Source organism: Pseudopipra pipra, chromosome 7 (assembly GCF_036250125.1).
Source record: "Pseudopipra pipra isolate bDixPip1 chromosome 7, bDixPip1.hap1, whole genome shotgun sequence".
In the NCBI taxonomy this organism is placed as follows: Eukaryota; Metazoa; Chordata; class Aves; order Passeriformes; family Pipridae; genus Pseudopipra; species Pseudopipra pipra.
In genome coordinates this window covers 3,441,018-3,455,451 of record NC_087555.1, presented here as the reverse complement: position 1 = coordinate 3,455,451, position 14,434 = coordinate 3,441,018, and the positions used below count along the sequence as shown (strand labels likewise).

Here is a 14,434-nt window from a genome sequence, read left to right as displayed (position 1 = left end):
GTGGAAGAGCTTGCTGAACAAGCTCAATTTAGGTGCACAACAAATTCCAGCTGGCTTCCAGTGCTGTTTGCAAAAGACTGGGCAAAATGAATCATTTGTGCAGTAGTGAGTGGAAGCAACTCGAGCAGAGAGTAGCTGGGATGGCACCTGATGGGCTGCTCCCCAAAAAATGTGCCTGTGCAGGTTTAGTGTGAGCTGAGCATTTATGGAGAACCTCAAAAGCCATCTGCATTCAGGGATGTCTTGGGGGAAAAGAAGGTCCAAAGATCAAGGAAAAGGATGGACTCTCCTCCGTGGTATGGCTTTCTGTTGACTTGCATTTGTGGAAATGACAGGAGATGGCATCATGAGGGTGGGGAGGCCCTGGCACAGGTTGCCCAGAGAAGCTGTGGCTGGGAGTGTCCAAGGCCAGGCTGGACAGGGCTTGGAGCAACCTGGGATAGCGGAAGATATCCCTGCCCGTGGCAGGGCGGGTTGGACTAGATGAACTTTAAAGGTCCCTCCCAACTCAAACCACCCCATGATTCCATTATCCTGGGCAAAGCTCCATGGGAGTGTGTGGCCCTGGGAGCTCCCATCCACGCTGGTCAACACTGAGCCCATCTGACAGCATTGCTTCCCATTGCCCTGCTTAGCTGTAATTCCTGAGCATCACAGGTGGCAGGATGCCATGGAACTTGCAGGTTCTGCTCCTGTTCCCAGCTTTAAGTCTTTTTTTTTTCTTTTTTTTTTTTTTTTGCCAAATACTTGTTCACAGCGAGATCAAAACGAGCGCGGTGCCTCCCGGTGCCGGGTAATTCCTCGGCAGGTGCTGGAGCCCAGCCTTGCTCCTGCTATCTGATGGGACTGCTCCTGCTGTGTTCTCCACCCTTCCAAACAAAAACTACAGCTACAAACGGTACTTAAATCCTGAGAAAGCCTTGTCTCAATTAGCTCCGTGCTGAGTCTCTTCAAAGACAGCCGCGATTGGAACACGCAGCGGCCGCTGCGGTTCTCTCCGGGAGAGGCAGACACCACACCTCATTCCTCCACCTGCTCCCGGATCGGGGAGCATGGCCTGCAGACACAATCCCAGACAGTGGTGCTGCACGGGGATAAAGGCCCATGGGCTGCTGTGCCTCCAGATGGGTGTTCCCAGCCCTCACCCGTGTCTCCGCACTGAGGTGTGAGGTGGAGAAACGTGAGTGTGTGGCCAGGGAAGGGTTGCTGGTGGATCTGGCTGGGTGAGGACTTGCTGGCGTTCCAAACAGGAGAGCGTGTCTCCCTGCTGGGGGCTAAGAGTTGTGGCAGAGCAATGGTTTCGGTTTTCTGGGTTCCTGGTCCTTCCCTTCAGCAGGCGTTGTCCTCTCGCTGCTCACATGGCTCTGGCAGAAGGTGGGAACCCATCTTCTCTGGGTGTTTTGGGAGACAAGGTTGGTTGATGTCATCCCGTAAAGAGGTGAGGGTGTCACAAATTGGGGTGGGACTTGGCAATGGGACAGAGGCTCCATTTGCTTCTTTTTGAGTTCTGGTTTCTCTGCTTACAGGAGAGACCCAATGCTGAAGCAGGAAGGAACCTGATGAAATCTTCTGCTTTTGTCTTTGGATATGGGTAAAAATCAGGCTCCTGTTGTCCTCAGTGGCCAGCTGAGGCAGTCCTGGAAGCCAGGCTGACGTGGGCAGGGGCTGTACCTTCAGTAAGGAAGGGAAACCAAAGCCAGTGTGGAATCTGAGAGGTCTCAGATCCCCTCTTGGCTTCTCCATGGGGGTGTTTGTTCTGAGCAAAGAGAACCCTGCAGAGAGGTGAGGGGCTCAACTAGAGTGAGACATCAAAGCTGCTACTCTTGCTGCTCCTGGTCACAGTCTGGGTTGTGCTGGGTTGTAAGCTGGTGATCCAGGCAGGACCAGGGGTACGAGCAGGCCTTTCTGGCAGGGCATTTGTGACTTTGTCCAGCACATTTATTCAAGAGATGGGACCCTTGCTGCTTCCAGCAGTTCCCCAGGATGGACCATGGAAGGTGGGTGCCGTGTCGCTCTCCAGGTGGTGATGGAGAGCAGGGGGGTGGAAGGCTGTGTCCAGTTCTGTGGCTGTGGCACAGTGCATCCGTCTCTGGCCAGCTGGTCCTGTGCTTTCGTGGCACAACCGTCCCCCTTCCTCCCAACCACATCCGTTTCTGGAGTCCCCGTGGATCTGGTTTTCCCTGGGTGTCTGTCTGCATGCAGCCTTTTGGCCAGGAGGTGTGTTTAACTGGACCACACATCCGCTTCCTGGAGAGCTCAGTGCTCCCCCTGCTCTGCTGGCAGGATCCTTTACGAGCCGCGGGGGCAGTGGAGGGAAAACGCCCCTGAGAGCCAATAAACCTCGTTCCCCGTGTGCCCAGGCAGGAGCGGGCTGGGACAGCGCCGGGGCACGAGCGGCTGCCTGGCGCTGCTGTTCCCTGGCGCTGCTGTTCCCTGGCGCTGCTGTTCCCTGGCGCTGCTGTTCCCTGGCGCTGCTGTTCCCTGGCGCTGCTGTTCCCTGGCGCTGCTGTTCCCTGGCGCTGCTGTTCCCTGGCGCTGCTGTTCCCTGGCGCTGCTGTTCCCTGGCGCTGCTGTTCCCTGGCGCTGCTGTTCCCTGGCGCTGCTGTTCCCTGGCGCTGCTGTTCCCTGGCGCTGCTGTTCCCTGGCGCTGCTGTTCCCTGGCGCTGCTGTTCCCTGGCACAGCTCCCGCTTGGATTGGTGCTGGTTTGTGTTACAGCGCCGGGGTCATCCCGACCAGATCATCTCTGCCGGTGCAGGGGAGCTGCGCGAAAGCATCTGCACCTCCCGCAGAGCCTCCGGCGTGCTGGGTTCCAGCAGGACGCTCGGGGCTTTCCCGGCACATCCCATTAGGTGGCAATGCAGCCTGTGCCTCGGAGCAGCCCCGCGGGATGACGGCAGCCAGAAACGGCTTCAGGCCCCGTGGGGAAAGAAGGCTTCGGTGGCCAAGGCTCCTGGGTATGTGGAAAAGGCTCTCAAATCTGTGCTTTTAACTCTATTTCGGACCCTGGGATTCCCATGCCCCTGGCTCTGAGGGCTCTGAGGTGCCCTGTAGCACATGGTGGCTGTGGCCATCCCTGGGCCACGCAGGTTCTCTTTGCAAGTGCTTTGGCCTCTGTGTCCACGCTGGTGTTCCCTGTTTGCCTTATTCCGTGTTGTTTCCAAGGCAGAGAAAGCACCCAGGTGGCATCGGGGCAAGAGGGGCACTGAGCATCTTCTCTGGGCAGCTCCTGTTCCTCTCCCTGCCTTACAGACCATCTCAGGCTCCTGCTCTCCATCCTCTCAGCAGACTTTCCCAGGCCTACAGAGGAGACACCTGCAATGCCCTTGGCCTCAAGCTCTTGCTCAAGAAATGTGTGAGTAAAGAGCTCACCTGGCCGAGTGCTGGCCTTCAGCCAGGGGACTTTCCAGGATGACCACTGGGCCAGACAGCAGGATTGCTCATGGACCTCAGCATCACCTGTGGGAGTGCCCTGTGCGCTGGTGGAGAGGAGATGCCTGAATTTCAAACAGGAGTTGAGGTGAAAGCACAGGGCTGGAGGCTCCGTGGGTCCCCCGGCAGGGATTAGGGGAGCACTGGACACTCCTCCCAGTCCCCACTGTGCGTGCTGGGTGCCCCCACGGGCAGCCCTGTGCTCCGTCCCCCCTTCTCCTGGGCTCCAGTGGGTCGTGCATCCCATGACCTGCCTCTCCCATGTGTAACTGGGATGTTATCTGGAGACTGGAAAGCACTCGGGTCCAGACTTCGGAACAGAGCAGCGTTAATGGCAGCCCAGCCGAGGGGAATGAAGTAATATTAAAGTGTGATATTTCATTGCTCTGTAATTAACTTCAGCTGCTTTCAAGCTGCAACAAATTACCCTCAAAGCCCGTTTTTGTACCGAGGAGAACTTTGAACTGCGTTACCAGCCCTGGTGTCTGGGAGGGAGCGGGGGGGCTGCTCCTGCTGTCTGTGGCTGCAGCTCCGTGTGTGGTTTGGGATGCAATGGTGTGGCCCAAACCAGCCCCAGGCCGGGTGTGCCCAAACAAAGGCAGAGGTTGTGTGTTGGGGCTGGAATTAACCCCTGCAAGGGAGAGCCCCAGAGGTGGGAAACTACCACAGTGTCTCAGGAGAGCCTTCAGCTCCACCCTGCTTGTCTTTTCTGCTGGGAGATATCCTGGGGCACCCCCGGGATTGCTGCAGCCAGAGGCGGGTGTGCCCCATGTGGGGCCTCAAAGGCTTTGGGTACATGTGACCATTCCCAGGGCTTCCAAAATGCTGTGTGCAACTTAATGCAGGGCCTGAAACTTCATCCAGCTTGTTGGAGAGAAAATTCAGCTGAGCTGCATGTTAGAAGCCAGCTGGTTCAGCAAAGACCTGGGGATCCCATCATTTTCGGGAGCCACTGACGCCCTTGAGTGGCGCAAAACACAGCTCTGCGTTTCCCAGCAGGACCCCTCCTGCTTCAGCTCCCTAAATACTTGGAGAATACACTTAGCACTTGTTTGCATTTACTTTGCATCTTCTCTCTCCAGCATGAGCCGTGGAGCTGGTCCCATGCAGCCCAGGCCTGGGAATGTGGCCCAGGCTCCTGCCACACGCCCGATGGCGCTGCGGGATTTCCAGGCACAGGGGCTGCCTGGGCTGGTGGTGCCAAGCCCTCCTCATCCTGGAGAAGCTGCTCTGGAAGAGCAGGACTGCAGCAGCTTGTCTGGGATGCCTCAACCAGGGGCAGCTTAATTACCCTTGATAAATTCATGAGATCATAAAACCAAAGGAAGATGGGAAGTGTTCCTGCTCAGCCCTCGTTGCCGATGGGATGCAAGGCAGGCACACTTGGAACTGGTCTGAGCGGATTAAGCTCAGCATCCAGAGGAACTGCAGAGACAACATGTGCTCTGAAGAGGTGGAGAGCAATCTTCCCAGCTCTGCAGTGTTATCCAGGGATGTGCTCTTCCCTTTGGAGACCTCCAGGGCAACTGGGGGCTGGGGAGCTGTGGCACAGGTCCCACATGTTTGCCATGTGGGTCCCTTGCCCATCTCTGGGGGAACTGATTCTTCCTGGTCTCCGAGGAGAGGTCTCAGCATTCTCCCATGTCCTGGGGAAGGGCTGGCTGTCCCCTTGGATGTGCTTGGGAGAGGAGGAGGGAACTGTGGCTGGTCTGGACCTCTCTGCCCCTCTTCATGTGCCTACCAAGGGGATGGTCAGAGGAGTTTGAAGAGCTGCTCTGTTTCTGTGGATGATGTTGGGGGATGAAAATCCCTGATCTGGATGTGTTAGAGAGGCAAGCAGACCTTCTACCCAAATTCCCAGGGAGAAAGCCAGCAGCCCGGATTCCACCGTGCCACCCTGCTCCTGCCTGTGATGGCTCAGTCCCAGCCTGGGCCCCAGCAGCCCTGTTCCACCAGCTGCAGTGGGGTTCCAACCCCACTCCTGGGCGTGGCATAGGAGGGGTCACAAGAAGCCTGATCCATGGGCAAGAGACTTAAAAAAAGAGAGGGAAGCTTCCACCTCTGTTTCCTGCCGTGCTGGTGGAGCAGTGCTGGAGCACAGCCTGGTGCCTCGGGCAGGAGATGTGAAGCAGTGACACGTGGCTTAGCTTTAATTACCCTTAATTACCCAAACCCATCCACCTGGGTCAAAATCTGGGGCAGGTGCATCCCAGTGGGACAAGGGAACAGAGAGACTGGGCAGTGCCCTGATGGAGCTGCCCTTCCCAGGAAAGCCATGTGGTTTGGATCCCGCTGGGAGTGCTGCAGCCCCAGCCTTATCACCTTCACTAGGCCAAGTGGAGTGAGTTAATGATGGGATTCATCACAAAGCAATCCAAGGAGCAGCAGTGGATCCAAGTGCTTTCCATTCAGTGATGCACATCTAAACCTTAATGGAAGCTGACAGCCTGACCCTGGGACCGTGCTCTGGCCAAATACAATCAGCCTGATAGTTCCCTGGAGAAAGCAGCCATGGCTTTAATGTGTCTTCTCAAAACATTTGTCTCACCAGCTTAAAAGGAGAAGCCCAACTTGCAGAGGTGCAGAGCTGGGGTTGTCTGACCTCCCCTCTCTTCCCCAGCTCTGCAGCGCACGGTGGTGCAGCTTGAAAAGCCTCAGCCTGGGAATGTGCTGGAATGGCTCAATCCAGCAAGGAAAGCTCCACCAGCATCCCCAATCCTCTCCAGGCTGTGCTCTCAAGTCGGCATCGCTGGTACCCAAGGGAAGAATTAACATACTGTGAGTACTAATAAGGAAACTTCAGTAATTGAAGGTGTTTGGTGGCTTTTATTGGCATATTTGGTTTTGGAGGTAATATTTTACTGCACCAGCTCTTCCTCTGCTCTAAACCTTTCCCTGCCTTCTCCCTCTGCAGTTTAAAAGGGAAACATGTTTTATTCCAAGTTCTCAGCACAAGTCTCCATCCCTCTTGCCAACTGTACTTCTATTAAAAAAATCTCGACATTGCCCCTCAAGCAAAAGATCAAGCCTTTGATATAAAACAAGACTGGGAAGGAGAGCCCTAGTTTCATCCTGACTGACTGTGTATTCCTATCTTCATGTTTTCCCACCTCCTCCTGGTTTTGATAATCAAGCCCACTACTGCTGTAGGTCCATTTATTGCATCAGGGAAGGACTGAGCCAGGCCTGGGCCTCGAGCCACTCCTGCTCGTGCCATCCAAAGAGGTTGGGTTGTGGGCTGAGCTGCAGGTGCCCTCACACCTGATCCCAGCATCTGGTTGCACAGAGAGATTGTAGACTCCAACCCTGGAAGGGTTCAAGGCCAAGTTGGACGGGGCTTGGAGAAACCTGGGATAGTGGGAGGTGTCCCTGCCCATGGCAGGGGGTGGAATTGGATGGGATTTAAGGTCCCTTCCAACCCAAACCCTTTCATGATTCCATGGTTTGAATGATGGCTGCAGCTCCTTGCAGGGCAGGTGCAGAAATGAGGAGCCAAGATCTTCCCAGTAACAACATGAATGGGTACAAGGAAAATCTTCCAGGAGTGGCTGGAAGGAGAGAATCCTGATAGCCATCCTTGCGGTGAGAGTGCTAGTTGCCACTGTGGCTAGCAAAGGATTCTTACTGACTCCTCAGCTGGTGCCAGGATTCTCAGGGAAAGCTGCAGGAAGTCCTGGAGCCCTCATCCAGGCTGCTTCCTAGAACCTGTTCCCAGAAAAGGTGGTCTCTCCTCGGGAAGTCTTCTCCAACGTGGTCCTCGATGGACAAAACAGCCCGAGTGGATTCTGGGGCTCGCATGTGGCTCACCCATTGAGCTTTCCCGTTTCTAATGGAGTTTATTTTTTGCTCTGGATAATCCAATATCCAAGGTCGGCTCAGCAGTTGTTTGATCCCACAAGTCCCTTGGCCCCATCATATGACATTGAGTTCCTCGAGGCAAATTGTGTGAAAAGATGCTTTTTTTTCCCCCCTCCTCACTTCTGAATTTACTGTCCCTTCATTCCTGCTGAATGCCCCGTTGTTTGCAGAGCCTGAATACGAGCTCTGTCCCCGGGACCGGGATGGCCCCATCCACTGGGCACCTCAAAGATGCTTTTCCTGAATGTGCTGATTTTCAGAAGAGCCCTCCAAGGCAGGGCAATTACTGTGGCTTTGTGCAACGACCTTCATCCAGAGGATGGCCCAAGAGGAAGATGGGGATGGTGGCACTGAGTGGACCCACTGGGAGGGGGGAGGGAATCCAGGCAGCTTTAGTGGGAAGAGCTCTGAACCCCTCTTTGTGCTGCTGGAGCAGTGACCCCATCTGTCCTCTGCCCTCTCCTCAGTGCAAGCGCTGTGGGAGCGCCTGGGAACCCCTGGCAGAGCGGGGGCTGGGGATGCTGAGGCTGGAATTGTGTTCATTCCCTCCTCGGCCCTTTCCGGGACTGCTCTCTCCCCTTTGCTTTTCATCCTGCTCTATCTGTTCCCCAGCCCTGGGAGTGTCCAAGGCCAGGTTGGACAGGGCTTGGAGCAACCTGGGATAGTGGATGGTGTCTCTGCCCATGGCAGGGGGTGGGACTGGATGAGCTTTAAGGTCCCTTCCAACCCAAACCCTTCTATGTTGGCTGGGGGACAAGCCATGGCATGGGATGAGGACCTCCGTCCCCATCCAGAGCCTGGCAGTGCCACCCAGCTCACCACCAGCAACCCCACAACTCACCTGGGAATTGCTGCACAAGGACAGCAAGGACACAAGGACATTTTCCATCTCCATGTGTGTCACCCCCAGATGTAGGGAATGGGGAGTGTCCCCTGAGTCACTAGAGGTCCATGTCACACTGGCTGGGCTCTGGAGCCTACTCCTCTCCAGGAGGCTGGGACCATGCTCACAGCCTCCTGCACCTTCAGAGAATCCCAGAATGGTTTGGGTTGGGAGGGACCTTAAAATCCATGTCATTCCAATCCCTGCCGTGGGCAGGGACACCTTCCACTAGACCAGGTTGCACCTTCTGCAGGCAGGAGCAGATGTTGGCAGGGAGACTCAGGTGGGAGAGGATGATGCTGTGGACACCTTCACTGCCTCTGCTCTCCTCTCCTCGGCACTCCAGGACCCAAACCTGGCAAAACTCACTCATCAGCATCAGAAGCAAATGACTTGGAAACAGCCAGGTAAAACTGCAACTCTTTTGATCTTTGGGGCTTTGTTTTGTTTGCCTGATCTTACAGCTCCCTAACACTTTTGTGTTGGAATCACAGCAGTTATCATATCTTCCTTATCACTGCTGCAGAGGAAAGCTAAAAGCAACCTGTTCCTCCATAGCTTGTGCCACAAGGATCCTCCAGATCCACAAGGATCCTGCCAAAACAGGTCTGACCAAAGCACTTCAGAGACCAGATCTCTGTTGGAGTTCACTGCAGCACCTCCACAGCCCTCCCCGACCAGCCCCCTATTCCCACTGTAGATGGAGGACAGCAGGCACCCACTGGGGAGGATGTTGGTGACAACTGGGAAGCCCTGAAATCAGAGAGATCCGTGGGGCAGGACCTTGTGTGTGACCCACCCCACATGCCAAGACAGCGGGTGGAGTGGTCACTCTTCCCTCCCAGGGTCCTATCCCCGCATCCTGCTTGCTGTGAGCGAGCTGTCTGAAGGAACAGGAATTGCTGCCAGGTTAGGAGGTATTTCTCACCCCCATGAAAACAAACAGGCTGATTTGTTCCCAATTTGCTCGTCCATGGGAGCTGCAAAGCTTTGCCTGCGTGGGGTGGGAGCTGGGAGTTTGGCTCCGTTTGATTGCGTGCTCTCCTGCCCCAGCTTCAAAGATCTCTTTGCTTTTCCACTCCCTTTTATGTCCCATCTCTTGAAGTTCCAGTCCTGCACAAAGGCACAAACCCAGGACAGCTGAAGGCTTCCAAATGCAATTATTTTCCAAAGCATTTCAATAAATTAGCAGCTCGTTTCTTTGCCAGACAGCACTTCCCTTCCCATTGACCCACGTCTGTGCAGCCTGCAGTGTGCCTTGGACCTTTATCCTCCGGGATGTCAGCCTGGGAGGACGGAGCTGGGCACTCTTAGCTGTGATTCAGACCTGGACTGGGACTCCAGAAGGGTTGGCATGAGCATCTGCAGATATATATTTTTTTAATAGCCATTTATTTATTAAACTACTTTGGAGTCTGATTCACTCGCTCTGTTCGATATTTATTGGTGCTTCACCTGCCTCGAACTGGGAGCACTTTGATTAATGGATTTGCCTTTCCTGGAACCGTGTCCCAACATCAGCTCATCAGCATCCTCAGCCAAAGCACCACTCTTGTAAATCAAGGATGGCAAGGAGAAAAACCCCAAGCAGGGCTTGCCCGGGGGCAGGACAGCGACCCACCCACCCAGCTCCCCGATTCCATGGCGTTCAGAACTCGGGTAAGGGATTCCAAGTGACTGAAAGCTCTGTTTAATACAGGGATTAATTTCTTCCCAATGTCTTATCTAACTCTGCCCTCTGGCAGTGGGAAGCCATTCCCTCTTGTCCTGGCACTCCATGCCCATGTCCAAAGTCCTTCTCCAGCTCTCTTGGAGCCCCTTTAGGTCTCTCATCCCCGTCCTATCCCACCACAGGCTAAAAGGACTTGGGTGCAGAAGGATTGGGGCAATGGCAGTGTAGGAAAGAGCCTGGGAATACCAGCTAAAGGTGAGCTGCTGTCATTGCATGAACACGAACTACCCAGCCTGGGATCAAGCTGGGATTTTCCCTGAAAATGCTTCTCTGTGGTAGAGAGAGGCGGCATTTAGCAAAGGCGGTTTTGGGACACATCTATATTGAATGTCTAGATGTTGCTATGGAGAAGCTGGATGGAGGCCACCAGGAAAAAGGAGGTTCAGGGGGGACCTTCTCACTGTCTACAACTCCCTGACAGGAGGGGGAAGCCAGAGGGGGTCGGGCTCTGCTCCCAGGGAACAAGGGACAGGACCAGAGGGAAGGAACAGCCTCAAGTTGCACCGGGGGGGGGGGTTAGATTGGATATTGGGGAAAATTTCTTCACCAAAAGGACAGTCAGGGGTTGGATCAGTCTGCTCAGGGCAGTGGTGGAGTCACCATCCCTGAAGTGCCCAAAAGCCACGTGGATGTGGCACCTGGGGACGTGGGTTGTGGTGGCCTTGGCAGTGCTGGGTTAGGAGTTGGGCTCAATGAGCTGAGAGAGCTTTTCCAACCTTAGTGATTCTGTGATTCCATGAAATAGCACCTGGCTGAAAAGGAACCAGGGAGATGTTCCTGGGGGGCTTCCTGCTTGCCCAGGTGCCTGGTGCTGGATTTTGGTGTGGGCTGGACTCCCAGGGCAGGGCCACCCATGGAAGGGTGATGCTGGGTCTGCCCTGGTGCCCCCTGGGGAGTTGGGTTATAAGGGGAGCCCCGCCGTGACAAGGAGATGTACCCACAGCTGTGCCCTCTGCATGGGGAGCTTTTCTTTTAAAATAATGGCCAACAAAAAAAATCCCTGTCACTTAACAAAAATATTTCAGGCCTTTTGGGTTTTTCCCTGTGATTAAGTCTAATGAGAAGAGACAGCAGAGGCTTTTTCAGTATCTGCTCACTGATTCCAGCTTTGCCTCTGTGGTGACAAGAGATCTAATGCTGTTATTCCCCAGCAAGGACTTCATGCAATGTGAGCGGGGCCCTGACAGCCGAGCTGCATCCCAGCCCTCCCTGAAGTATGGAGTGGTGGGGGAAATAAAACAGCAGGATAAACTGGGATGGAGGAAAGTATCTGAACCTTGACAGCATTGCCATGGTAATGGGGGACCTGCCAGTGCATGCTGCAGGCTGGCACGGGGGGCAGAGTGGCACCGTGGGCACCGTGACACGCTATTATCCAGGATGGACTGGGATGGAGAGGCTGCATTTTCCCTTATGGAAATCAGCAGCAGCCTTGGGAAGATGCTCTGGGAGCTGATGGCAGGGTGAGAGGCAGCTCTGGGACATGAGAGTGTCTTGAGCGAGGTCCAACCTCCTCTGCCTCCCCTTCCCCCTCCTCACCCACAGTCCCAGCGCCGCTTCCAGAGCAGCTGCTGCTGGCTGGACCACACAGCCATGGAGGAGGTTAGTCATGCTGGTGGGAAGCAGCGATTCCCCTTTGGGAAAACACACCAAGGCTCAAGGCTATGTTTGCATTTCCCCTAAGGAGTGAAGCCCAGACCTTTGCCCATAGCTCAGCCCAACCAAAAACATCCCCGGGGCCACAGCATCCGCTGGGCAGCGTCCTCCCTGCCCAGGGGTGTTCACAGCCCCGGCCAAAGCAGCTCCTGATCGTCCCAATCCCCTCTCCCAGCTGCTTGGCTTGAAGGCAGGGCCAGGCAGAGAAGGCTCTGCCCCAGAGGGGCCTTTTGCCTTCCTGTGGCCAAACCGTGGGTCCAGCACGGGGAGGGACAGCACTGAGGGTCCCTCAGGGTGGGATGGGAGCGTGTTTGGGTGGGGGTGTCTCTGGCAGGGGGGGTGCCGTGGGCAGCAGGGTGGGTTGGGAACAACAGCTGTGGGCTGGGAGCAGTGCTGGGAGCAGGGAATGATGGAAGGGTGCTGTGCTGTCATTCCCAGCAGTGTGTTTGCCCCAGCCCTGCCCAGCTGCAGGGGCAGGACGTGCCCTTCCAGCCGCGGCCGCCCCTCCCGCGCAGCCACGTGAGAGGCGACGGAGGAAAGACGGGCTAAAAATAAACCTGGGTAAAAATAGCCCCACGTGTGCTCGCTTTCCAGGCGAAACGAGGGGAAGTTTCATCTGAAGCGAAGAAAACCACACCGAAATTTCCCTTCCCAGCTCATCCTCTGGGAAGTGGGACCTGTCTCCAGGCAGGGGAGAAGCGCTTGGTCCAGTACGGCCCCTGGGCGATGGGGGAAGTGGGGAACGAGGGCTGAAGTGAGCTCTGGCAGCACATCTGGGCTGATGTTTGCAGCGCTGCAGCTCCACTGCTGTGGAAGGAGCAGTTCCCCCTCCCAGCTGGAGTTGGGTCTGGCAGAGCCTGGCAGCTGCATCACCCCCAGGTAACCACTTCTGTTTGAGGGGCAAAGAGAGAAGCTCCCATCCCCAGCACCCGAGGGCATCCAGGCAGCTGTAGGCTGAGCTTTGAAATGCAGCAGAAGCTGCTCTGTCCTGAATACAGGCAGTTATTTCTCACCCAAACAGGGCAAGGGGGGAAAAAACCCTGCTACAGAGCTGAAAACTGGGGTGGCTCCTTGGGAGTTTCACACAGGGAGATGCCTAATCTGGATTAATGATGTCACAGGGCTGGGACTCCATCTCAACCCGTGCTAATCCACCAAATATGTCAGTGCACCTCTCCCCTCTGCGTTGCTGCCTCCCTCTCCTGCAGTTTCTCTTAGCAGAGGGAATTTCTCTCCTTTCTGCCCAGCTGAGCTCTCTGGTGCTTAGGCAATGCCTCTGGGCTGGCCTAACTACAAGGACACAGAAAGATTCATCCTTATTGCAGCAACGGGGAAAAAATGTTGATGGTATTATGATGGAAAGCCAACCCCACCTAAATTTGTGCGTGGCCCCAGTGCACTGGGAGGTTCTCCTGGGCTGGAGGAGCAGACAGCTGGGGCTGTGAGTGCTGCCCAGGGCTCATCTCTGCCTGCTGACACCATCAGGGTGTTCAAAAATCCAGGCAGAGTTCCCGTCCCAGATCCACTCGTGCCAGGTTTGTGTTTTCCAAGGGTTGTTTCCTAGGTATTTCTGTTAAGCAGAGATCCTCAGATGGGCTGGGGGGGGAGTTGTGGGGATACCCCGAGTGTCCTCAGCCTCAAGCTTTCCCAGGACAAGCTGTGGAGGGGCTCCTCCTGCCCCGGCTATGATGCAGAGGCCTCCAGCTCCTTCATAGGTATTTGGGTCCCATCTAAAGCCAGTTTGGAGGTCCCCCTGCCCTGAGACCTAATGGAAGTTTATCAAACCTAACCAGAGTCTGAACTCAACTTTTCCTCTTACAATCTGTTCTTTATGGGCTTGGTTGCATTTTAGGAGCTCAATAAAAACAATTGTTAAAACTGAAACAGAAGAAAAAAATGGTCATTACGACACATTCCAGGCTGGCACATGTTAGGAATGTTCTTAATTAATAGCGTGGTGGGAAGGAAAACGAAAGGGAAATGTTAAAGCAAGACTGTGGGCAGATGTAGAGGAGGAGCCCCACGAAGGGAGATGTCCACAAAGTCTCTCCTACCACACAGCCTCCAAATTGTTCCCAGGAGAGGACTGTGAAGCCAAACCTGGATCAGCCCCCTGTGCTGATCCAAGCTGTGGCAGGATAGAATGCCTTGGCAGTGCCAGTGTTGGATGAGGAAAGGACAGGAGCAGAGAAGCTGATGAACCTGCCAGGCTCTCCTGCCTTTTAGTTTCTGACCAAAACCTTATTTCTCTGTGACAGGAGGAAAGGAGGAAAGACAAATCACAGCGCCCAAGAAGGCTCAGTACCTGTGTTAGACAACTCCTGGCCAGCTGTGGTGAGATCCTGAGGCTGTGCTTGCCACAGAAAGGTCTGTCAGGCACTGGCACAGGCTGCCCAGGGCAGTGGTGGGGTCGCCATCCCTGGAAGCATTCCAAAGGTGTGTGGATGTGGCACCTGGGCACTGTGGTGGTGGTGCTGGGCTGATGGTTGGACTTGATGATCTTAGAGGTCTTTTCCAACCTTAAGGATTCTGGGATTCTGAAAGGGCCTTTCTGGATCATGCTGGATGGCGACAAGGTCTGGTGGAATCCAGACGAGTTCAGACAGAGCCAGTTTACCAACACTCCCCTCACAGCGAGCTCCCGATGCTGTTACAGACCTCGGCCTTTCAGGCTGGAAAGGTGCTCCCCATCCCTTCATTTATCTTACAAGTGCAAATGAAGGAGGAGAAATGGGGAAAAGCTCCCTTGCCACCTCGTTCCTCACCTTTTATTAGGATAATCTTCCTTTCACTGGTTTTGTTTTGTGGTTTGGTTTTGTTTTTTGTTTTTTGTTTTTTTTTTTTTCACGCTGTCGGTCTTTGCTTTGTTCGCTTG

At 54.9% G+C, this 14,434-nt stretch overlaps 1 long non-coding RNA gene across 1 annotated transcript; it reads left to right on the top strand.

The window, feature by feature from the left end:
- The first annotated feature begins 2,665 nt into the window (after positions 1-2,665).
- Positions 2,666-9,594, top strand: LOC135416919 (uncharacterized). The gene is made up of 2 exons (XR_010431812.1): positions 2,666-6,208; positions 8,425-9,594. It is a non-coding gene; the product is annotated as an uncharacterized LOC135416919 (long non-coding RNA).
- Positions 9,595-14,434: the final 4,840 nt, after the last annotated feature.